The sequence below is a fragment of the Pinus tabuliformis genome, chromosome 4_1 (assembly GCF_031772625.1).
Source record: "Pinus tabuliformis cultivar Carrire ecotype Pingquan chromosome 4_1, CPIR1, whole genome shotgun sequence".
NCBI lineage: Eukaryota > Viridiplantae > Streptophyta > Pinopsida > Pinales > Pinaceae > Pinus > Pinus tabuliformis.
In genome coordinates this window covers 230,080,866-230,108,020 of record NC_142303.1, presented here as the reverse complement: position 1 = coordinate 230,108,020, position 27,155 = coordinate 230,080,866, and the positions used below count along the sequence as shown (strand labels likewise).

The 27,155-nt window shown below is 39.5% G+C and overlaps 1 pseudogene; it reads left to right on the top strand.

Annotated features, from left to right (window-relative positions):
- The first annotated feature begins 15,208 nt into the window (after positions 1-15,208).
- On the top strand, positions 15,209-25,588 carry LOC149175075 (3-epi-6-deoxocathasterone 23-monooxygenase CYP90D1 pseudogene; annotated as a pseudogene).
- Positions 25,589-27,155: the final 1,567 nt, after the last annotated feature.

Below are 27,155 nucleotides of genomic sequence, written 5' to 3'. Positions count from 1 at the left end.
AATCCCTATTCGCTTTGTCTTTCCAATACCGATATGCCTCAGGAATACCTTTCCTTTACTAAAGACTACATCATAGCCTTTATCTTCTAGCATAGCAACAGACATAAGATTCTTCTTCAGACCTGGTACATACTTTACATCAGTCAAGGTGAGGGGAGCTCCATGCTCCCTCTGAAACACAACTGTACCTTGACCTAAAACATAGTACTTTCGATCATCGCCCATCTCGATCCACATCTGGAGATCCTTCTCCTCTAAGGTACTGAAAAGATTCTTGTCACTTGACATGTGGAATGAAGCTCCATTGTCCAGGTACCACGGACATCCCACCATGGATGAAACCATGCATGCGATAAGAGAGAAATCCAGCTCAAACTGTGAGGCCAATGCCTCACCATCTGATCCCTTTGAGGAACCCTTCTTGGATTTCTTCTGTGGATAATTCGTAGCATAATGGCCCACTTCATGACAATGAAAGCATCGCACTTTCGATTTGCCAATCTTCTTCCCACCATGGGAAGAACTGGATTTGGGATGGGACACCTTCCCTTTCCCTTTCCTTGCCTTACTCGCTAAGGCTAGATTTTCCTCATCATCTTGCTTCGATGAGGATCGATCTCTGGTGCTTCTTCTTATTTCCTCCTGCATTAGATCCGACCAAATTCGTTCCCAATTTGGCAATTTTTCTCTTCCATTAACCAAGTCTTGGTAGCTATGCTAGCTCTTAGGAAGACCGAGGAGTGTAGGACTCACCATGTCATCATCAACGGTCGTGATCCCTACAGTTCCAAGCTCATCCCTGCAGGTGGTGAGCTTGTTCAGATAAGTAGAGATCATTTCGCCCTTTTCAAAATTGATCTTACGAAGCTTGTCTTTCAACGCCAGCTTCCTCTGATCGTTGCTGTTCTGATATAAATCTTTCAATATTTTCCACATCGAAAATGGTCTCCTTCCCATGGAGGCTCAAGACAATATGGTCTCGAACTCCCTTCAGGAGGATTCTCCTTGCTCTAGCCACACATTTCTTCCACTCCACCAGTTGAATAGCATCAGTCGGCTTGGGGACTTCTTGATCAATGAAGTCCTTTATAACGTTATCCTCTAATACTAACTCCATGCGATCCTTCCATGCTATATAATTCAAGCTGTCATCAAGGGCATACTCGAGTCTTAAACCACTGAACGCCATAGGTGAAATAGAGATGTGATAAGTACTCAATTTCTATATTTAGGAACCACAAACTTTGAACTTATCCTTCTTGTATACTGTTCTTTGCCTTGATCACCTTTGCTCCGATACCATGTAGAAGTTCCCATTGTAGATCAACAGATTATGCAATATACTAAAACACAATACAAGATCTACTTCTACAACACTTTGTGGAAGCTTAATCGAATTGAGCAAGATCAAGAGAAAACATATAACTGAGAATGAGAAATCAATCACACATAACACAGAAGAAATAACCCGGGGAAAGCCTCAGCCTAAAACCCCAGCTCTGTATTATCATACAAGTGGAAATCTTGTTCAAGTTACAAAAAGAATCAGCTCTCAAGCTATCCTACTCTCTCTGTAATCAAACAATACAACTCACAGACTGAATAGACATTGTATATGTCCTCCTCAATCCTTCCAAGCCTCCTATTTCCTTGCGCAATTTTTCTTGGGGTTCAGTGAAGCCACATGTGTGAATTGGCCTCATCACACTCACTAAATCTGAAGAAGTAACCGCGCAATCCTTAAGGAAAGAATTCCTTCCGCATGCAAGGAATATTCAAAATGGAATATTCTAGCAACTGATGGTACACTGCCCCTCCATCTAATCTCAACTGGGTCTCTGTCTGAATTGACATGCATGACTTATTTATGAGAGAATACTCAGTTATCTGAAGTGTAGTAGTTACATGCATGCAAGCATTAACTAACTGAACTTACATTAATTCAACGAACTATTTGAATTAATCTAACTGGACTTGACTTAGTTAACTAAGTCAATTGATTACAACTCAATATTACAACTCATCCTTATCTCTTTAACTGATGGATAAATTCCTCAATTAATGGAGAAACTGTTGCATGTCCCCACATAGACTTCATGTTTGATTTTCCTTAATTAATTAACTCAAGATGAATTAATTAATTATTTTACAAACAACTGCTAAGATCAAATTCGAATTTTACTTCACTATTTTAGTTTAGGGACTGACTAAAATAAGAAGGTATCCTGAAATGCTATTTATAGAATGCTATTTTTAGCACTTCCATTTTTCCATCCATTGTTGCTAAGATCAACGCGGGCTTAACCACTATTTATAGCAGTGCTATTTTTAGCAATTCTAGTTTTAGCATTTCTTGTTGCTATTTTCAACAATTATGTATTGTAATCAATGCAGGTCACCATCTGCTTCAGATCCTCCTCATCACATCATAAATCATATCACTCAACATTATCATTTTTGACTTCATGCTTTAGGGGGCAGCTGTTACAGGACTATTTGGGCACATCACTCCCAACAATTATATTAGTACAATTAGGGCTCATCAAACCATAATTTAGTTGCTACATGCCCTAGACAAGTCATCAAATTGAATGCTTTCATCGTTGAAAGTTTCCTAGCTTGAAACTAGGAAACTTAGGGGTAAATGCACTGTAGAGCAGGTAGGCCCATTCAGGCCTGCACTATAGTGCACTTAGGCCCACTTTGACCTGCGTTAGGTGAGAATGAGAGAAATTGACATAGGATAATGAGAATATTCCTTGATTCTAGAGCTTTCTAGAACGATGCCCAACTCTTATCTCATCCTATGAGGAGAAGGGTTTCTTGAAGCACAGGGATGCTTTAGACTTGGTCAGGGGATAATCTCAGTATAGTAATTCTATCTCTTCTCTCCTCCTTAAGGCCTGCCCATAGAAGTCTTATTTATACTTCTCCCAATTAGTTTTTTAGTTCGGAATAGTTGGGCCATGGGCACTAGGAGGTAATCAAAAGGTAAAACCCATGAACTCCACCCATAGTTAAGGAAATTTAATTTTTTAAAGTGTTTTAACACATATATGTGGGTTTGGTATTGACTAACCCGTGTGTACACGCTTTTATCATAGGGAAAAGTAGCGTATAGGGAGTAAAACATTGTTTTTAAAATATTTGGACCAAGTCTAGAAGGAGGGGTTGCCCTAGGCCATAGACCAAGCATTACAAATACCAAGGGTGATATTTGGAGCTATAACAGATGCCCCTTAATATATGAGGTCAGAAGAGGTACATGATGGCGGAAATGTATAAAGTATATGGAAAGGAAACCTATTGAAACTGAGAAGGACTTCACCAGATTTCAGCCTGCCAAGCCATCAAAAGAAGATAAAAAAGAAACAAATGTCTGAGGTGGGCATACCCATGCTCAGAGAAAGTAAAGCATGTCTGCATATCAAGTACAAGCAGATCCACTATGTATACAAGTATAAAGAACTGAAAGTACATAATGGATCATCTGATCACTGATGTCAAAAACTAATCCGAATAGTACCAAATGAACATGGTGGAATAAGATGATACTACATCACAACTCGGATGCCAGCATATAAGATGTCACTGTGAAGGATTACAACATATAATGTGGAATGGTCTCGACTAGCAGCAACAGGAGCAACTGACAAGTGAACCAAAGAATGTTGATGCAACCTGAGGTCTTCACCGACCGCCGTGGTACATTTCCACACAATGGGAATAAATGATCTAAAGTTGACCATGTGAGAAATCATTTGATTACCAGTCATTGATGTATACCGTTAACAAACACGAGACTACTCACTGATAATGATAATGAGAGTCAAGGTACCCAGTACAATCTAACAAGTGTGAATGAATGAGCTAAGGTTGAACACTTGGAAGAATCTATCAATCAGGGGAAAATGATGGTTTCCCACTATTGATAGCAAAGGATCTACCACTGATGACTGCAAACCCCAAGGTACTGCCAAATGGACTCTAGATCTTTGCCCCAAAGCAATGATTCATAGTCAATAGGAAAAGATCCGAAAGAAGGAAGCCATTAAGGCATCCTTCATCAATCTAGAGCGAGTGTAACCGTAGGCCAATAATGTGGAAGGAATCGGACGAAAAAAGATGTAGTAACCCAACCGAAGCGCGTTTTCAACGTACACAAGATGTATCTAGCACATAATAGAAACCCTTTGAACCAACCAATAATGAAAGCTAACATAGAGGCGAGGAATCCACCAATAGGGTCAAATGGAAACCAAGGCACTGCACGAATCCCAATGTGTGATAATGAAAGCTGATGTCGAATACAAGGAAAACCACTCAATTAAAGACCCATGATACTGATCGATGCTGAGCACAAGGTGACCTATCAATAATGAAAATAGGGCCAGGGTGCAGCTCTAGGCCTGCCCTCCGAGCAATATGTCGTCGTCGATAAGGACAAGACCTGCCAGCAAGAAGTCAATGGAGACCTTCTCAAACCAGCACGAGCAAAGGACCAATATAACTGATGTGATGACAAACAAGACACTGACAACTAGGGATGGCCAACTGAAAAATAGGTCAAGAGACACCGTAGAGAGGCCTGTTAGAGCCTAGATTTGCCTCAGGCTGAAAAGACAAGGTTCTAGGTCCACATCAAACCACGCTCAGCCTCATAGCTATCCCTACGAGGACAAGAGAGGGCTCTCTCCAGGTCAATCTCGGTAAAAGACAAGCGATGGGGCTCGAGATGACTGAAATAAAAGCTAATTTTAGGCTAGGTATGAAGTACAAGGGTTTGATTTGAGTTTTTGGGGGTTTTGTGCTGAAACAGGGAAAGGCAAATTGGGCTTGGGGATGAGGCACAGTTTATGCAGAGTTCTGATTGGGGCAAGGAAGGCAATCGTTTTGATGCTTTAAATTGAGTGAATGGATAGATCAGACTGGTGAGGAGCTAAGGAGAGCAAGAGAGTCTCAAGAATTCTCCTTAAACAGATGAAAACATGGAAATTTAAACAAATTCAAAGGCAGAGCATAGTAGTTAATGGATTCTACCTTAATCACTCATTTGTTCAAATTCAGAAGAAGAGACAGGAAAATGATACACATAACACTAATGAACTTACAATTACTTAGAGAAGCACACCATCAAAACATAAAGCCACATGGATCCCAAACAGTGCTGCAAAACCCTGGTCTTTCCTTAGCCAAAAATGCAGAGATAGAATGTACAATGATATGCCAAAGCAATCCCTAGTGTCCAACCCTGAAAATGACTTAGGAATTACATGATATAGACTAGCCCAACCCATTCCCTTGCCTCTAGGGGTTGAGCTCATCATTCTAGGAGCTGTTTCAACCAATTCTAAACAGAGCACTAAAATCTAGGCAATAAAAACAACTTGCCTCTATAAGGTAGGAAACTGATTCATTCATTAAATTTTCACTTTTTAGTGAATGAATCCTCTAGAACAAGTAAATAAGTTCCAAAATTACATCATGTTTATCCAATTACATCAAGATATATCAAAAATTACATCAAAAAGCAAAACTAGTCAAACTGGCTGAATTTCAGAGCTGGAAGGTGAAAAATTGAGCAAAAATCCTCTATGCACCGCGCCAAATCCTCTATATATCGTGCCACTTTAAGGCTGTGTTTGAGGCACTTCCTGAAGTCCACATTGAGCCCAAGATATCTCATTGGAAAGCCCTACCTATCTACATTTCAACCCAAGTGGAATTTTTCAATTTGGATGTCATTTGCCCCTCCAAAACTGCAATCTCCCAAGACTGCAGAGAGGTCATTTTGTGAGTGTTTTTGACCTCGTGAGGACTCAAAACTTGCCCAATGAGTCCTCACGAGGTCAAAAACACTCACAAAATGATTTTTGGAGCTCCCTAGAAAAAGCGCGCGCCACGTGGCGCAACTCATAGGGAGAAAAACCCTGTTTTTTGTGCCAAAATTTGTTAAAATGCCAAAAATGCCCCAAATTTCTTGAAATTTGGGCTGGAGATTCTTTTCATTAAGTGTCATGTTGGGCTAAAGAGGCTTCAGCCAATACCTAAAGACGATCAAGCTCCCTTTGCCTCTTTTGCTTCCTTATTGCCTTCTTCAACTTTGCCTTTAAATTTCTGATTCGTGCCTTGTAGATCTTGTTCCATGCCATGTAGTGGAAAGCCGTGTGTCTCAGCAATGCATGATCCTTATCAGCCTTGTCCAACAGTCTCTCCAAGTGGATGTTGATTCTCTCGAGATTAGACTCCCGATCCTCATTAATCTCTTGCTCCAATGACGTGAGCTCAATTCTTCTGCTTTGTGCAGCTTGGCGATTCTCACGGATGTTTTGTAACTCCATGATTGCTTGTTGATCTTCAAGCTGTTTGTTCCTCTGCTCCAAGTATTTCATAGTCCACTTAGCTCTCTCCAAGTCAAGGGATAAGGCTTGGATCTCTGTTTGCTGCTCCTAGATGATCTCCCTAAGCTTGGCACTTAGTGGGCCCGTATCTGTATCATCATCATGAATGAGAATGAAGTTGGTCTCTCTTTCACCTGAAGGCCCCTCATCCTGCATTGGCCTCTTGCCTTTGTCTTGTACCTGTGGTGCTGATGTCGGAAGCGAGGCCCCGTCCACAGCGGGTGAAGATACCACTCGCTTTGCTGTTGCAAACAAATGTCTGGTGCCTCTCTGATATGTGATGAGTACCGGCACACTAGCAGTCTCATGGCACTCATACTGATGAGAAGGTCCACCTGTCTCATGCTTGACCTCTGATAATCCCTGTGAAGCTCTGAAGAAGTCATGAGAGATGAAATCATCCCAAGTGATGCCCTGTAATCCAAGTTGATGAACCACCAAAATCTTAATACGAGCAAAATGATAAACACTGTTAAGTTACTGCTGAGGGGTTTTATGCTGCACAAGTGTGGTCATCCTCTCTATATTCTGGCAAATGAAATACGGAATGTTCATCATCCGTACCTTGGTCAAATGCATGAGCAACCTGATGTGATAGGCATATAGACGAGAGAACCGTCCCTCACAGCTGAAATATTTCATGATCAATTTCAATAGTGGAGCATATTCATCTTTCAGATATCGGAATGGAAACACTCCCTTGAGCTGCCTCAAGAAATCGGTTTTAATGTATGGCTCATAATGCTGCCGGTCAATCTTCTTCCTCTTGGTCCATGGTTCCCCAATGTTTGGTATGCTGGTTGCTAGTGAGACAGTTTCTAGTGTAAGTGTGAAGGTGACACCGGCTAAGGTAGCCTGATTTCCATGTAAATGCAGCGCAAAAAGACGAGCCAACTCATGATGAAATTGAACACTAGCCACCTTTTGACAAAACTCATAGCATGACTCATGCTGGAAACAAAACGTAGCAAGAGGGCAGGCCTGTAATTCAGTGAGGGTGACTGATTCTTCTTGGATATGTCTACCTCCTCTATGAGGCCTCTAGGGTGCATGTTCCTCCATGGGGGAGTCACTTTGGGTTTCCATTTCATAATCCGACGAATGCTCAGATGCCTGACTGCTGTTTTTCAAATTGCCTTGGAGAAAAAGATGGTGGTGTAGGAAAACTGTGCTGAACTGCTCTTTTAGTGATGTGTTCAAATTCTGCCACCAAGGGGAAACAAATGAAACAAGGGACTGTTAGGAATAGGTAAAGTTGTAAGGGATTAGGGAATGTAGGAGGGTTTTGAGGGATTTGATGTATAGGGTTAGGAATTGATGTGTAGGGTTTGAGGTATGAGTTTGGAGAATTTTGGACAGAGCATTTAGGAGAAGGAATTAATGAGCTTAGGGGGGTAGGAAATTAGGGAATGATAAATACAAGGGAGGAATGGGAAGGAGGAGTGACAACTTTGGTAGCAAAACACTGATTTTGAAACCCACAAAAATTTTCCTTTGAGGAACTTTGAAGTAGGGTTTGGATTTTTGTTTCAATCATTAGCATCCATAAACTACCATCACTCAGCACAAAAATGGATGAAACATTAAGATGTCGACCCTACCTAGCGAATCCACGCAAATAAATGGCAATTTGGAGAAATTTCAAACATTTTCGGGCTTTCAGGTGTATGCGCTGCGCCGCATACCCAACGTGCCGCGTTGTCCCAGTGCGCCGCGCCCGTTTAGAATTACACTGGACAATTTCCCCAGTGCGCTGCGCCGCCCACCTGCTCTATGCACCGCGCCGGCCAAGTTTCCTCCAACTTCACCCAAATCACGCATTAACTCAACCAATTTCCTTTGAGTGGCTTATCTTTGGTCTTAGCATGCAAATGACATTGATCTTCATGAAAATATCTTTATAAAGACATGGATTTAATTTTTGACTCTGCAAGACCCATTTTTGTAATGTTTTGGCAATGGCACTTTTTCCACTTTAATACAACTTTGTTTTTAAATTTCCTTTTTGATTTTTTGACTGAAATGATGAAATTCTCGGCAATTTTTTGCAGGGATAGCTGAGATGGAATTTGGAAAAGGAGACCAGGGCTGTGCCTGAAGAAATCAACTGAAAAACTTTTGAAAATGTTACAAAAGACAAAATGTTGACTTTTCTTCAAAACGGAGTTTTGAAGAACAGTCATAATCCATCGATATGACGATGAAATTTGTGAAATAAAAAGCATGTGTAGAACCTCCCTCTAGCCTACTGGCATTTGGACACTTTAACAACTCAATTTGTGAAACCCTAGACCTAAGATTAACATGACCTTTGCTAATAAATGGACTAAAACAGGACTGTAAGTGATTTTAAAATTTGATTTTGACAGACAGACCTGAGCCAGCATGATAAGGCATGAGGGGCAATGTATGACAAGACCTTTCCGTTAGATTTATGGCATGCTCCTAACGGAATGCAACTGAATGAATTGAGTGAGACACCTAAAAATGAAATGCAAGAAGAGATATGATCTCTGATGGAGGGATGTAAAGACCGACTCAGGCTTACTTCCCTTGAACAAAAGCACGACTCAATGATGACTATGTGGCAGCATATGATAACTTTGTATAAGTTCGTCATGCAGGAGGCACGAACAAACTCTCCATATAATTGAAAGAGATAACCAATCGGAGGAGAACTGACTCAATAACAAGGTTAAGGCTTACCTAAGTCAAACTAAATCCTGCCCAATATGGAGGAGAGACTTTCTTTCGAGTGCTTTGTTCAAGGGTGACACAACTGACTCTAGTTGCCAACAATATATGGAAATGTTGCCCCGTTCCTGCTCTTTTTTTTGGAAAATATATTTTTTGTCTTTTTCTTTAAGCTGGAAAAAGAATAAAAGAATGTTATAGTACAATGGAAAGAACGAGTGTCAGTGAAACAAATGATCTAGTTCCTGGGATGGGAACAATCCTATGCTCAATGCAGGGAGGTAAAACTGGTCAAGGACACTCAAAGGGATGTTCCTTCCACGAATCAAAGGGTGTGTCAAGTTGCAGAAGATAAGTGATTTCAGGTTTGAGTTTGCAGAAGACATGGTCAAATAAGTGGCTTAAACACAATTCCAAGTGAAGCCGGCTCAAGGCCAAAAAGTGCAGATAGTCAAAATGCAATGCAATAGTACAACTCAACACAAAGAAGCCTCTATGGTATAAGGCTAGAATGAAATGAAGAAGTAAAGAGAAATGAGTCCTCAATGCACAAGTCATGGCGGGACTAAAGAGGACTCTCAAGCCTACTAAATATATTAGCATGGGCAACAAATGTCAGTGAGGTGCTAACTACGATGCCCATGTAAAGGATGGCTCTACCATTGTGTCATGATTTAAAAATCGGCGAGTGAACATGGTTGACTGACCATAAAACGATGGGATCGACCCTATGGCTAGTGTATCAACAAATGGAGGATAGTATGCAAGATGCAATGGAAAAAATGGTTTCCCTAACCTATATGCCAATGAGTAAATGATACCTGCCATGATAGGTTAGCAGTCATGGAACCGATATGAAATCTTAAAGAAGCATCCATAATACCCTGAAAAAACAACCTATTCCCGACAATCCAAACTCACAAGTTAAAAGATTCATGAGACAAAAAAAATCAAGTTTTGAAAAAATTTGACATTTTCAAAGCTATAAAATGACCTTTTGACTCACCATTTGTGCCATTTGTGTTGAGAGAAAAAGTTGTGGAGAAAAAGGAGCAAACTTGCCCCCCAAAGAATTGGACTGCTCAAATTGGATCAAAATCATGAGGTAACCCCCAATTCAAGCTTGCATTACTTTGTGATTGTTTTTAGAAATTTTTAGTAAGGTTTGACCGTATGAATTTATGTTAAAAATTTCAACTCAGTGTATACATGGGTTGAGTGTTGTCAACTTGTGTATACGACGGCCCTACACGTGACTGCATGTAAAAGGAACCCGCGTATACGCAGTTTGAAATTTAAATACAAAAATCTAACGGTTGAAACTCAATTTTTTTCAAGATGACAATCACATGGAGAGAGAGGGAGCATACCACAATTGATAATGAAGTTATGAATGATCAACAAGCATTAGATGCATTGAGGGGATGTGGCTCGTTGAAAATTTTCAAAATGCCCAACATGAAAGCCAACACTCGTCTACTTGAAATGTTAATCCACTAATGGAGTGTCGAAGATGATGCATTTATGATTGATCAAATGCCTTTGCGGATAGAGGTGGATGATATTTACTTTATCATTGGTCTCTCTCAGAGAGGAGAAGTTGTACATTCGATTGGCCAAACACGAGGTAGTCTTTCCATGGAAGACTACGTACACATTTACTATCCTGGGCATCCAGAAAAAATTGTAAGTCAGATTCCAATAAAACATGTGGAGAGCTTATCCTTGAGGATTCTACCATTCACCATAGCCAAGATAAACAGATTAGCCTCATTGCACCAAGCTTCACGAGTATCCATGAGCTTGGCCGTGGAGTGCCTCACCACTATTTTTGACTAGTGTACACCTCTTCTTACCAATATGAAGAGCCAGTTGTCCTCTATTCAGAAAGGGTAGACCAAAAATTTTGGATATGGGACTATTTTATCCTGCTTATTCTTCGAGAAGGTGCCTAGGCTACGTCCCAAGGTATCAGTCTCTATCAGCAGCCCCCAAGATCCTCAGATGGGTAGGTGGGCTGATTTGATGAAACACCTTGGAGGCAAGGACGTGCAAAGGACTACTTTTGATGATGATTTCTTCTCCTGGTGGGAATAACAAATCATTGCTGTGGATGACTATCCCTATGTTGGCATGGATTTCTGAGGAGATCCAGACTTGGTGCTGCCACCAAATGCAGCATGGGGAGAGATAGGTAACAATTTTTTAAGTTTTTATCAATTTTTAAGATTTTTTTATGTTTTTAAATATGAAAATGAAATTAGAAATATTTTTATGGGATTAAAACACTGACATAATGATCATGTTCCAGATGTGGGTTCGGTAAGACTAGACAGATTCCCATGGCACAGGCGTCATGAAAGAGGTGCCGAAGAGGCGGCTGCTGAGATAGAGAGGGTCTTATATGCAGTCCAAAGAAACTTGGTGAGATTGACTCACCAAGTATCGATGGTGGCCATAGAAGACCTACTTGAGGACATGCAGTGCTGCGGGGTAGGAGTAGCACAAGACTGGGTTTGCATACTTTGGCATGTGGCCAATGTACTAGTCACCTTCTTAGCTGTTCATCCTGAGCTGGATCAATAGATAGCCTGGACATGATTATGGGCATTTAGTCCCGATTTTGTATATTATTTTTGAGCACTTTATGTACACACAGGCAGTTTTATGATATATATATATATATACAGTTCCAAATTTTTTATGTTTGTTTTTAACTTGATGAATGATTGATATCACAACATGCCCCACAAAATATGCACAAAAATATAATATATACAAAGAAGTAATTTCTCGGCCAAAACCTAAACAAAATGCTTCTTAAGGTAGAGCCCATCAGGGGGCTCCACCAGCTTGTTCCTAGAGATGTTTATAGGTACAGTTCTTGAGCCAATCAATATATGACCTTCAACAGATAAATGTGTTGGAGCCAAAGGATTTGACACTGTACAAACATCACAAGTAAGTAGATTGGAGGACCTAGATTCGACTTCATGCAAAGGAGGACGAAAATATGAATGATGATGTAAATCTTCCAATGGTCGATCTATAATCATCATTGCTTCGAAAATTGCTTCGTCAAATGGAAAAACTGTATCTAGGCAATCCAAAGAAGAAGTGGAGTTTGGGGTCCAAGCAGGAGCCACATCACCATCTAAATCCTCCTCCGAAGGAGTGGAATGGTCGTCTGTAGAGTTATCGATAGATTGATATCTAAGTTCTGCTATAGACATAGGAGATGCTATTCCACCCACCTTCTCTTCATATGATGTGGTCGAAGATGAAGGTAAGGTCCCAGGATCCGAAAAATAATGAGTTCGAACAAACTCTTTCCATAAAGGCTCCTTGAAGGATGAAATTGTATCAATTCTAGCTGTATGAGGGGGAGATCAAATACACCCATAAAAGAAGAATACATCCCTACTCCTAAATTATCTATAGGTTGACAAGGTTTATCCAACAATGGAACGGTAGAATCCATAGTTGCATGAGAATCACCCGGAGAATAATCTAATTGATCAAATTTAACAATTCTCCCCTCATGAGGAAAACAGAGGACATAGAATAAAGATGACACTATGGAATCCATTTCATAAATCAAATTCCTTCCTAATAGGAGATTGTAATCCAGGTTGGCATCAACAATTTCTACTTCAATATTAACGACCTTTCCTCCAACACATATAGGAAAGGTCAGGATAATACCATGTGGCCTATGAGAATGTCCGTCAAATGTTGTCAAGAGAGTGGGTGAAGGAATAGCTGAAGGCGATCCAATGGCCTTCCAATGTGACATAGACATTACGCATGTGGAAGCTACCTCATCTATAACTGTTCGAAAAATATTAGTTTTTTGGTAAGTAGACTTTATTTGATAATCCATATGGTGAGGAAGTCTCTTTTTGACATTGAGCATATCAAAAGTGAGCAATAAATAATTTTTTGGATCTACTACCCTGATCCTTGAAAGCAAAGCACTTCGTTGAGTAGGACATGACTGGAGTACCTCTAAATCAGACATAGCGCAAGGAATCTGAGCCAGATATTCTACAACCGAGTAGTTCTGAGCTACCCTAGCATTAGGGTTAATAGTCGCGCGCTTCGCAAAAACTTTCGATATCTGAGGTATAGAATCAACAGAGGGTCGCTCAATATGAGGTGGGTCCATAGTTCCGGGAACAGATTTATCCTTAGATGTTTCTGCTTCCTCATAATCACATGACCGTGTAGCCACATTGACATGAGAACTCATCATGAAAACTTTTGAGGAATTGTCCCCCACTTGGTTGCCCCCTGCAGAGGTACCAGGGTTTGAGTTCGCGCTAGCAAGCAACTACTGCCCTTAGGGGAAAGGGTTAGTTAAGACAACTTGGGAGCTAGATGACCCTTGCTGCACTAACAAGCGCTGAGCATCTTGAATTTTCGGGCATAGATGAGTCAAATGATCTCCACTGCATAACTTGCATGGAAATTTAACTTTATTCTTAGACTCACTTTTACCCTCATTGGCACCATCATTGGGCTTGTTTGCATTACCCTTGCCTTCATGATTCTTATTTTTACCTCGTCCCTTCTTCTTCCCATCAGATTGTTGATTTCCTTTGGGGTTATAGGCCTGAACCGCATTTATGGAAGAAGGTTGGGAAGGCGAAGGAGTAGACGGTGCAGCCTGGTTAGAAGAAACAGTTTGTAGGGACAACTGCTGCAATTGGTTCGAAAGGTTCACCATATTTGCATCAATAGATCCAACTATACCATCAGTGTGAGGGCTTGGCTTCGGTTTGGATACATCAACCATGGATCTAGGAGCATCAGGTAAGATTTTCTGAAGAGTCCCAGACTGAGAATATATCAGTTCTAACTGTTGGGTGCAAAAGATAGCTTGCTCTTCCGAAGAAATGCCTGACATAGAAACATCCTTAGAGATCTCGAGTTGTAATGATTTTAAAAACCATTCGAGATGGAATTCTAGTGGAATTTCAACTTTGATAAGCCTTTTTCTCCGTCTCCATTCTTGGATATGATCCGAAATGTGAGTAGCCTTGTCTTGATGAAAATTGGCCAGAAGCTCAGTTTCGGCTTCGTAACAAACAGGCAACTAAAAATGGTTAAAGAAAATGTTAGCCAAATTAGCGAAAGAAGCAAAGGTTCCCCCCGGAAACTCTATATACCACTTAGTCGCATTCCTAGTTAAGGTGTGCTAAAATAGCCTCAACCTGATCGAATCATCAATCAGAGAGTTGGATGAGCACCATAAATGGAACGTGGTTACATGGTCGCCTAGGTCTTCACCACTCTTCCCTTCGAATTTTGGAATATCTGATGGAAGTTTGGTTGGGACTGGAGGCCAAGTTGGATTGTATCTAATTGGATCATTTGTCAACTTAGTCAAGTCTGGCAGATTAAGCGTGGCTAGAAAAGGAAGTCGTGGAGGACCTTGGGGATTCCACCTAGATGGGGTAGGGTTCCCAAAAGTTTGAAAAGAATGACCTAGATTTTGAAAGGCACCAGGTTTCCTGAAGTAACTGGTAGAACCTATTGGACCAAAAGGTGACCCTTGTGGTCCAGCAAAATTCGGAGTTTGACCAACTCCAACTGAAAATCCTCTGTAACCGGTAAATTTCCCCCCTAACGAAGTATTGTAAGGAGATGACAGCCCCTGGTAAGGGTTCCAAGCATTAGCTAAGGGTGGAAAACTTTGAAATGAATTAACCGAGGAATACGACACATTCCCTTGTTGGCCGAAAAACTGATTCCAAGTTCTTATCCCACTAACTGCAGGGTTTGTCCAACTCTGAAAGGGATTACTGCCTTGACTTGTAAAAGGAAAAGGCATAGACCCTACTATCGGATTGGAATGTGGTATATGACCACTTCCAAATGGGAAACCCTAAAAAGAAGCTGATCCACTCATCATGGATGTGGAGGCGGTTGATGGTACATTCAATGGAACTGAAGGAATACCTTGAGAGGGCATTCCAAAAGGGAAAAATCCAAAACTAGATGCATTAGCTTGGGAACTTCCACTCGTCGACGGAATGGAATTAGACCAAAATAAGGATGTGCTGGGAATGTTAGAAGGGATGGAAATAGTTCCTCCCCATTGCACAGATATGGGAGTCTGCATACTTGCAACACTCGTGGTGGATGCCATGCTTCCAGCGGTGGTCATCAAAAGGATGGATGTGTGTGGACCTGGGCGCAAAGGCATGTGAGTCAGAGTTCCAACGTATAACAATACATCTAGATGATCAGGAGGGAGAGGAGAATTTAGAGCCGCAACCGACTCTGAAAGCTCTTCCACTTCATTAGCATCTTTCGACTCGAAGAGTACTCAAGAAAGAACTGGTGTGTTCCTCTCTAACTCTGTAGTAGTACCAGGTCTATCTTGTAAACTAATGCCCCCAAGCAGAGGATCAATCACCGATGCGCCTGCTGCCACTGGTTGAAAACCACTAGCAGAATCACTCCTATGCCTTCTAGGAGAAGACTTTGGACTCGCAGGTGAAAGCTCACAAAGTCTATGTGACCGTCTAGATGGTCAGTTAGCCACTTTGAATTATTTTTATAAGATCTACTTAAAGACTCAAGAAAATTGAAATCTAGGCTGACTAGGAGCACAAAACACACACTAAAAATGTCCCTAAAGAGATGAGAAACCAAACGACTTCCAAGTATTTTCGCCCCGAGTGATAAGGACCGGACACCAGAATACAAGAAAGTTAATAATAAGGGTCTTCCGAAAATAGACATGGGTAATTACGCCCCAGGTCTACTAGCGAAGGTATCAGAGGTAGTTATGCTGACCTCCAGACAACAGCCTTTGCCGGTGCAAGCCCCCAAGCTTCACAAGGGTGTCCTCCAGAAGTACTGCTGAATGTGATGCAACGTCAACCTCAGGTGCCATGGGATTCCCCTCTGCAACCACCTGTGTGGACCCCTAGGATAGGCAACTAAATACACCAACTTGTATTAGAAGCCGAGTGGAACAGTTGTGAGGTAGGATCTGACAAGTAAGAGAGGGGGTATCTCTCGTCCTTATCTTCATGAACTCTCGTGCTTAACTCCCAGTCACGGAGCTTTCCCGATCTCCCTAACGGTATTGGATTTCATTCTTTAATCATACTTCTATGTTTTACAATTTAGAGTGGCCTTTGAGAGTTTACTCTCCTCTCGCCTAATCCAAGGCCCTAAATAAACCTAAAACTTGTTGGTGTATTATGATGACAATACAAAAAGTTCTAGTTTATTTTATTAAGCGCTTGATTTTAAGTGGATGTTCTTTTAAGTCAAAGGAACAATATGGAAATGAAACTGATGGTGTTTGTATGACGCAAAAGAAATTAATGAAAAACAAACTTATATGAAATGCACTTGTTTGTTCTTTAATGAAAAGCAATTTCTACTTGGGTTCTAAGAAACTTCTATAAAGCAAACAACTTTTTCCTTTTCTTTTCTTATAGCAGACTTCACACTCACAAAAACTAAAAAGACTATTGATGCTCTAATGATGCAAAACTACCCTAATGCAAGGTGTACATGATAATGCAAGATTCTAGATTACTCTAAAAAGAAATGAAAGCAATTGTTTATAAGCCAACTTAAGTGTTTGAAAAGAATATGAATTTTGAATACAAAATCTTCTCAAAACAAGAAGGACTAATCAAAAAGATCACAAATCACTCTCAAAAACCAAAAGAAACCAAAATCAAACTTGGAAAAATTAAGCAAAAACAATGTTTTTTAATGACTTTTCTTTTTCAAGAAACAATGAAAACAACTTTTCAAAAGCACTCAAAATGCCACTAAAAACTCAAAGACCGAAAGCAAAGCACAAGGAAACTTTGTAAGTTACCAATTCAACACAAATGAAAACTTGAACAAAAAAGGGTTTCAACTTGCACTAAATGATCCAAAAGCAGTAAAAGAGCTTTGAGAAACTGACCGAGAAGTCAGGAAAGAAACACTTTCAAATTCATCAAAAACTTTCAAAAAGCAAGAAAAGGTGTAAGGCCACGAAATGACGGAAAGCAAAGCGAGTAGACCAATAATCAAGTTTGACACAAAGATTCAAAACAATCTGCTATTCCGGAAGAACAGAAAAATCAAGAACCTCGATAAGAAGCCTTGTGTGTTCAAACACAAAACATAAAATTCACTCAGAAGCAAATCTAGGCCAAAATCTTTTCAAAGAATAAGATGATCCAAAATAATAAGGTCGCTAAATAATTAAATTCTAAAGACAGAAATTGACCACTCAAAAACCAAACAGACCAAGAAACAAATATTTCTGGACAAAAAGATTTGAAAAAAGCATGCAAAAAATGGTATATGCGACTGTGTTCCAGCACAACTGCTTGTATAGGCGCTTCTGACAAAAGAAACTTGCGTATACACGGTTTCAATTCACAGAAACAAGCGTGTGTACGCTTCTGTAAACAGACAAAGGTGCATAAACTAAGTTTTGCAAGAAAAATAAAAAACAAGGCCTGATAAAAAAGATCAGAATTGAAGTCCAAGTTCCTACAGGAGCGGGCAATACTGTCATAGTAAACAAACCAAGAATTGAGCCCTCATTGACACTGAATAACCCAAACTAGGAATAACAAGATTGTTATCCCCAACAGAGTCGCCAATTTTGTTCTGAGAATAAGTACCCTAGGGTTTTGGGTCAGAACCCCAATAGAGCAAGAGTAATCTATAGCAAGAAAAAAGCATACAACTCAGGCAACATGCTTAAATAAACAAACTATGTAAGGATTAACATACCCAGATGTCCTTCGTTTGGGTAGTCCCAGTAGGGTTGAAACCCTCTGCAACTCTTGATGATCTTCGAATCTGCAAATCAACCAATCCGAACATACATAGCAGCATATAGATGAAGCATTTTAATGAAATCGACTTTATGTCATATAAGAAAATGGTTAGTCATACATCAAAATAATCATTCATGCACAAATTACAAGAACATCTGATGCATAAACAAGTTCAATCTTAGGAACGAGAAAATGTTTCTTTTATTGTAGAAAACTATAATAAACATGGAAAGAGTTCACCTGAGTCTTCTTCTTCTGGCTCCAAGCGAAACCGTCCTCCAGGTCCGTCTAGTCCCGGTCTTCAAAAACCTCCTTCCATAAGCAATACCATGATATCTCAAGTAAGTGGGAGAATATCAACACTCAAGGAAACAAGGGTTTCCTGAACTTGGGGAAGTACTTGAAGCATAGGGATACTTTAGACTTGGTCAGGGGATAATCTCAGTATAGTAATTCTATTAGGCCCCTATACTACTAGTGTAACCCCTTATTGTTATTAGTACAACCCACTTATTATATTAAGGTACCCATGTAGTGCCCATATTGTTACTATTGTGCCCCATAGAAGCCCACTATTGTTATTATTATGCCCTTACATTATTATTGTTATGTTGACTCTGATTATGTTATGACCCCTTAGACTCCTATATATAGAAAGGAGGTATTTTCATTTGTATCATCGAAGAATTGTTCATTTATGTAATGTAAAGGAGGTTTCCCCCTCGAAGAGGCTGAATTCTAAGGCATTGATCTATCTTTTCTATCTTTTCTTGAGCTGGTTTCATAACATTTGGTATCAGAGCTTTGGATTCTAGGGTTTCGCTGCTCGAAACAGGTCATTGTGGAATTTTCGCTATAACTTTTTTCTGCGATGTTTCAGAAGTTGCAAAAAAACCCATTTTAGAAGAAATCGCGCTGAACCTCAGGTCCAAATTTCAGAGCTTTTCGCACTATATTTGCGGAGATATGATCTGAGGAAGTTGGTCTTTTTGCAGACTCTTGAATTACATTCCAAACAGGTGACCTGGGGAAAATCGTCATAACTTTCTCTCTGGGGATCGGATTGAAATTTCGTAAGAAGGTATACAAAGAGGACAAACTGTGGTTTCTTGTATATCTTTTTCAGATCCAAAGGTCGAAACAGTGACACGTGGCAGTTCATAAAATTTCGCTCTTATGGAAAGGTCTATAATCAGGTCATCTTGGGAGATTTCGCATAACTCTTCCTTGGAGAATCCAATTTGGATCAGACTGGTGGCATTGGAAAGAGGACACAGAGGGCTACTACAGGTCACAATTTCAGAACTTAAAGATCCGAAAGTACAGAGTTATAATCGTTTCAAGGTCGATCTCCTAAAATCAAGAAAAATCAAGATGAGGAAGTTTGATGGCAAGGATCCGGTAAATTGGATACTTCAGATGGAGCAATATTTTGATCTACATGGTGTACAACTGTTACAAAAGGTATGTATTGCATCTTCATATTTAGAACCAGATCAATTTTTATGGTACAAAGGGCTTTGTTCTCATAAACAACTTGTTACGTGGTCAATTTTCACAGAGGAAATGATAGCACATTATGAGGCTACAAAGAGCAACACCTTCGTTAGAGTAACACCACAACAATTGGAAAGAGTAAAAGGGCTTTGTGACATAGTGGAAAGCAAAATTATAGAAACCAGGAAGTGTACCCCTCACAACTATAAAGATGGAAGTGTTTTTTCTCCTAGCCTTCCACAACCTACAAGGGTTACACCACAACAATTGGAAGAAAAAAGAGAAAAAGGGCTTTGTTACAATTGTGATAGCAAATGCACTAAAGGTCATAAGTGTGCTGAGAAGAAATTATTTTACATAGAATATGAAGAGGAGGAAGAAAAGGATCAAGAAACAACAAAAGAAGAAGATATACGCCAGGACCCCACCCCAGAGAAAGAAGAAATGAATCAGACCATATCTTGTAAAGAATTGGCAAGAATTACCACTCCTCAAACACTCAAGATAGAAGGACATATCAAGAAGAAAAAGGTGCAAGAAGTGAAAGATCACATCGAGAAAGAAGAAATGAATCCAACCATATCTTGTAATTCATTGGTCGAAATTACCACTCTTCAAACTATCAAGATAGAAGGACATATCAAGAAGAAAAATGTTCAAGAAGTGAAAGATCACATCGAGCATCAAGAAATCAATCCGACCATATCTTGTAAAGGATTGGAAGAAATTACCACTCCTCAAACTCTAGAGATAGAAGGACATATCAAGAAGAAAAAGGTTCAAGCAGTGAAATATCACATCGAGCATCAACAACAAGTTCTCCAAATTTTAAAGGATAATGCCACTTCGGTGCAAAATCAAACGAAACAACAGGTAGATCAACATCGTAGTGAATTTTTTTTGATGTAGGTGATTGGGTATTTTTACTGCTACATCTCAAGTGAGTTATTTATGAGAAGGAAATGTTGGCAATATTACATGCACTTAAAAAATGGCGACCTTACCGAATGGGAAGACTCTTCAAGGATGAGGATGTGGAAGCATTGTTTTGTACTATTTCTATTATCCAACTAGATTGGATAAATGAAGCAAGGGATGAATGGAAGAAGGACGAAGAAGTATGGCCACTTATTCAAAAGTTGCAAAAGATCCCAATTCAAACAATATTGCCAGAAATTGAAGAGGAAGGAAAAATCATATTGGAACCTGGAGCAGTCACAGAAACAAGAACCCGACAGCTACGAAATCGATTAATTTCAAAGTATCTCATCAAGTGGAAGAACTTACTCGCTGAAGATTCCACATGGGAGGATAAGAATTTTATACAGAAGCATCAAGAACTACTCAAGCGTTGAGAACAACACTTTTTGAAGGGGAGGGGCATGTTAGGCCCCTATACTACTAGTGTAACCCCTTATTGTTATTAGTACAACCCACTTATTATATTGAGGTACCCATGTAGTGCCCATATTGTTACTATTGTGCCCCATAGAAGCCCACTATTGTTATTATTATGCCCTTACATTATTATTGTTATGTCGGCTCTGATTATGTTATGACCCCTTAGACTCCTATATATAGAAAGGAGGTATTTTCATTTGTATCATCGAAGAATTGTTCATTTATGTAATGTAAAGGAGGTTGCCCCCTCGAAGAGGCTGAATTCTAAGGCGTTGATCTATCTTTTCTATCTTTTCTTGAGCTAGTTTCATAACAAATTCTATCTCTTCTCTCCTCCTTAAGGCCTTCCCATAGAAGTCTTATTTATACTTCTCCCAATTAGTTTTTTATTTGGGAACACTTGGGCCACGGGCACTAGGAGGTAATCAACAGGTAAAACCCGTGAACTCCGCCCACAGTTAAGGAAATTAATTTTTTTTAAGTGTTTTAACACATATATGCGGGTTGGGTATTGACTGACCCGCGTGTACACACTTTTATCACAGGGAAAAGTAGCGTATAGGGAGTAAAACACTATTTTTAAAATATTTGGACCAAGTCTAGAAGGAGGGGTCGCCCTAGGCCATATACCAAGCATTACAAATACCAAGGGTGATATTTGGAGCTATAACAAGGGTAGCCACAAGTGTGTTGGAATTATGGTACATGTGTTGTCCTTGATGGCAACCCACTTAGAGGTCAGTTCAGAATTGATAAAGGGCAACTCACATTATAACAGGTCAATCCAGAGGTAATAAAGTAATGGCACAGAAGAAAAAGATTATGGAACAAAGGATTAGAGATCAAAATCAAGCAGTTGAAGAAAAAGAATGTTTTAAGTTGGGTTAAGTTGTATACGCAGGTTCACCTAGTCGAAGTAGCGTATACAAGCGGGTACACAGAACAAAAGGTGTGTATGCATATACACGCACTTTCATAAGAGGAAAAGCACGTATGGGCTGGAAAATTAATGATAATGAATACCAAGGGTCCATACGATGGTATCATGCCACAATATTGACCAGAATAATGATTACTATATCCCATCGAAGAATACCACAGGTTCTAAGTGTTGTTTTGATCTGAGGTATTGAGAAAGGCTAAAACTATATAAGGAGGAGAAGATCAAAGGGATATGTGTGCAAGTAAAAGGGCTTTTCATGAATACTTCTAACTGAAGTATATTTTATGTTGCAAGGGATATGGTTATGATATGATTTGAAATATCTTGTGCACCTTTGGATACAGTGTTGGATCAAGACCATGAGACTTGAAATGACTTATCATTGTATGATCTGATAATGGATGGGCTAGATCTAAATGCTAACAAATGTTTTATCCTTTATATGTCATGATATGGGTATGTTTGAAGTCTATAATAATTGTGAAGTTATAAGTAAGTAATTGCAGATCTATACGTAGGTTCACCTTGGTGAAGGCGCAGATACACGCAGATTCGGCATTTCCAAGTAGCGTATGCAAAATAAAATCTTTTTGTTAAGAGATGACTGAACTATATGATTATTTTTGTTGTTTTTCTGCTGTCTGCCAATGATGTCTTCATTAGATCTGAAAGTAAAATTGACTGTATAAGGAGTTTGAGTCTGATTGATTGATTGATTAAGTGAGAAGGGTTATCTTTGTTGCTATTTGTTTAGAACTCTGTAATTTGACAGTAGATCTTCAGAATGCTACTGGTTGGTATGGTTTTTGGTTCAAAATTCTTATGATTTAGTATTTTTAGAGGCATACACAGGTTGGGTTAAAGGAAGTAGCATATACATGCATGTTTGCTTCACTGAAGTAATGTATACATTCTAACATATGATTTTTGAGGTTGCAGTTGGTTTTGGTTGTTGATGCAGTTTTTTGGGTTCATCACAATGTTCTAGTGACAATGATTTGACTGCCCAGATTAACTAATTGTTGGTTGATGCAGTTATTGCAATGGTGATTGATTTTGAGCTTCAGTGTTACTGATTGGTCTAGTATGCAAATTTGATGAAACGTGACCTTCATATTATGTTGTTGTGTACCAGGAGTATCCAGTTTGAAAATTTATGAAAAGAGGTCCCTGGAGGATATTGAGGGTTGATGCTTTCAGTGAGGAAGTCGAAGCTTCCTACCAGTAGTGGCTGGTGATTAGATTAGGGGGTTGGAGCTACCTTCCAGTAGAAGATGGAGAACGAGAGAAGGTTGTAGCTGTCTGTAGGTGGGTGCCTGCGTACTGGTATGGGTCTGCACCAGTACAAGATTGTAAACTAATTTTCTTTATATTAAAGTAAGACGGAGACGACAACAACAGGTGGTTTTTCTCCTGCATTGGGTTTCCACCTTAAATCCTATTGTTCATGTGTGTTGCTTATGTGTGATGGTTTCCTTTTTTATTATGGCACATAGTTACTGTTTAATGTTTAATAAAGTATTGATGCACTGATTAAATATCAACATATGATGAATCATAAGTTCACTAGATATATGTTGGTTGCCTTAAGAACAATTGTGTATGTTCCAGTCTTTGTAGCTTGTCACCAGTGATCAAGATGGGCTCTTACTATGTCTGGCTTTGTTAAATTTTTTGCACATGATCTTTAGTTCAAAACATGTCATAAAAATTTCCATCAGAAGAAGCTCAAAAAAATCTTTCCAATGGTATATCACACTCCCAAAACCGGTTTCTGGATCAGAAGATATGACCAAATGAATAATTGCCTCAAAAATAAACCAGTGTAGCAGTTCATGAATTTAACGATCCCGAGGAAGCTAGGAGATGCCAGTGGTTGGTTTTGTAGCTGCATTGTGATAGACAAGGAGAGAACATAGCATTTGAGGTCATAGATGTCTGTCATGCTGCTAATTCTTATCTCAACATATGGCGAGCTCGTTTCTTTGCTTTGATTGAAAGAGATGTCCATGAATCTATGCAGAGGTTGGTCCATCCAAATCAGTTTTTTGTAGATGCAGTTCTTGGTAATTGAGAACCTGCTTCCAATTCATGGCATAGGGCACTGTACATTGCTAATAGTGATATTGCTGGTGAAAGGTTTACAACTTTTGGTCTCATGGTCCTAGAGAGGAATTACTTGGAGACTTATAGGTATGAATCTTGGGGAGGTTCAACTACTCTAACATTTATGACTCGACAAAAGTTTGTTCCAACAAGATCACTAATGCAACTATGCATGATCATATTAAAAAGCTATTAGATCGGTACTATGCTACCAAAGATGCAAAATACATGGTTTTTTCCAACAAAATTGGGCGAGGAAATTGTTATGGTCTATGATGATATGGGATATGAAATCTGGAAGCTATACCTTCGGGCCATGATGAAATGTGACATGAAAGCAGTGAGTATAGGTTCAAAGAGTAAATCAAAGGTTTTGGAGACTTTCTTGTAGCAGGATTTCAAGACACTGTCGGGGCCATCAAACCATTGAAGCACAAACCCTCCACTTACTCTGGTTCCTGGGAAGTGGGTTTGTAAGAAAAGTAGAACTAAAGCTATGGAAAGGTATTTAATCACACCTCTTTGGGAATCCCATGATCATATCAATAGACCTAGAAGTCAGCAAGGTGGTTATGCAAAATGATGGCAAGATATTTGTTCCCTCTTATCCCAAGACACTCAATGAGCTCATGGGGAAGTCTTCAATACTTGTGATAACTGGGAACTTGAAGAAGAAGCTACACGACCTCAAAGGAGGTTTTCTCAAATCTATACAGCTGAAAGAGCAAATGACTGTGGACATATAAAAATACATTTTAAGCTCTATGACAAACTGGAAGGATAATCAACTCATTTACATCCAAGAAGAAAAAAAATATAGCATTTCATGTACTCTTGAAAGCTTTGATGAGTCTTAGCCTAGGATATGACATGGAATGTCTAAAACAAGAATTCAGAAAGTTCATCTCAGGTTTGGTCTCATTGCCAGTTAAGCTGCCTGAAACAAGGCTCTACAACTCATTGAAGGCAAAGCAAGAATGGTTAAGATGGTACACAGAATCATAGAAGAGAAGAGGTCAAACTATGCCACCTGCAATTACCCAAATCGTCCAAAGGATGTGTTAGATGTGTTACTGCAGGAAACAAATGATACAACAGAGCAATAATTCTCTATGGATTTTATATGTGATAACATGATAGATTTGATGATTCCAGGAGAAGACTTGGTACCAATGCTAATGACTCTTGCAGTCAAGTTTCTCATAGATTGTCCCCTTGCACTACAACAATTAAAGGCAGAAAACATGAAGATGGAGAAATCCAAGGAACAAAAGAAAGAGCAATTGACTTGGAACAATTATACTTCCTTACCCTTTACTCAGAATGTGATAACTGAGACTTTATGATTGGGGAATATCATAACTGGTGTGATGAGGAAAGCATTGCAGGACATGGAGATTAAAGGGAACTTCATTCCTGAAGGATGGTGTGTGCTCACATACTTGAGATCCATTCACCTTGATGAAGACTATTATGAAAATCCAGACAAATTCAATCCTTGGAGATGGTAAGAAAAGGATGCAAGTGGAAACAATTTTATTCCATTTGGAGGAGGCCACAAACTTCGCCCAGGCATTGACATGTCAAGACTGGAAGATTCCATCTTCTTGAACCTGCTTGTGACCCAATACAGTTGGGAGGCAGATGACGATTCCATTGTGAGTTTCCCAACTATCCAAATGAAGAAAAGATTTCCCATCCCAGTCAAGAAAATCATTTCAAAGTGCTAACTATACATAAAATATTATTTATATTTTGACAAATATGGCATCATATAAATTAAGGTCCCGAGAAAGGAAGAAGAGTAGTTTTGATGAAAAGTATGAAAGTGGTGTCTCATCTAATGGATATAAGCTCGCTGATACTTCTGTTTCATATGTCAGTGGACACAGTAGTAAAGAGCGCAACCATGATAGAAGGGGTGATATAGAGAGGCTAGGGGTGCTATGCGTAGCCCTTTGGCGTTGCGCGTAGGGCCATCCTCAAGGGGCACTGCATGTACGGCCATCCTTAGGGGGTCCTGTGCATAGGGCCTCAATGTTACATCAAGGAAAGACACCCAACATTGGAAGGCAATAGGGGTTGGACGTCAAAATGGAAAATGTCATAGTGAACGATTGAAATGCAGCTTAATGGATAGAAATCCAAATGCTCGGACATATGAGTGGGATGGAGATGATTCAATTCACAGTCAAGAGAAAATATCTCCATCAACTTCAGGAAAGGTCATCTTCCTACTCCCGCTACAAGGCGCTTTTCACAACTAAAGCGTCCACGGGTTGCAGTTGATATTGCTTGTAGGAGAAACCCTACCAAATGGAGTGTCATTGAAGAAAAAACTTTGAAAAAGGAAGTTTCCAAGTATGGTAAAGGGCATTGGAAATTCATTCTTGAGAAAAACCGTGATATTTTTGAAGAGAGAACTGAGGTGGATCTGAAGGACAAGTGCCACAATATTGCAAGGCATGAAGGACTCCATGCTGCTTAAACAAATTCCTTCTGATGCTGCGTGCAATTTTAAAATTTTCCTGTTCTAGTGTATAATCCAATGAAAGCTAGATCGTGTTCAACAAAGGTTAAGAGACAGGAAAATTGCCCTTAAAGTGACTGATAGTTGAGTGGAACTATTAGGTAGTATGGGTTATGATCCAAATTATGGTGCAAGGCCAGTAAAAGTGATTCAGCAGCATGTAGAAAATGAACTAGCGAAGGAAATCCTCAGGGGTGATGTCAAGGAAGAGGATACGATTCTTGTGCAAAGATTTTAGGCAATAAAAAAGAGATCTCATGGGCAATTAAAGGACTTCTGGTAGAAAATTGAGTTTTTGAAGGAGAGGTGGCAGTATTCAAAACATTCAATGAACAAATGGCAAAAATTTTGGGCATTTAAAGCATTTATAGGGTGTAGGTGGAAGAGGATCGATCAGTATTCCTGAGTATCCTAGATTTCCAGCGACGAAACATTTAGCAAATCGACAGCAAACCAATTATTTTGTTTTGATGAGATTTAATTAAATTGTTTAGTTATAATTTTAATTTATGTTATTTGACCGCAACACATATTTGGTTCTCTTTTTAATTTTAATTATTTTGATTCCTATGATTAGGAAATCAAAATTAAGATGTAATAGGGTATATATAGGATAATTTTTGAGATGTAAGGGTTCGATTTTTGCATCAGAGTGAGGTTGCTCTGGACTGTGTAAAGCTTCTTCAAAATATTATTTTTAATGGAGCAGCTCCGGCCTTTAGATTTGGGATCCATCACGGTGTTTAATGTCCAGCATGTGTTCCTTG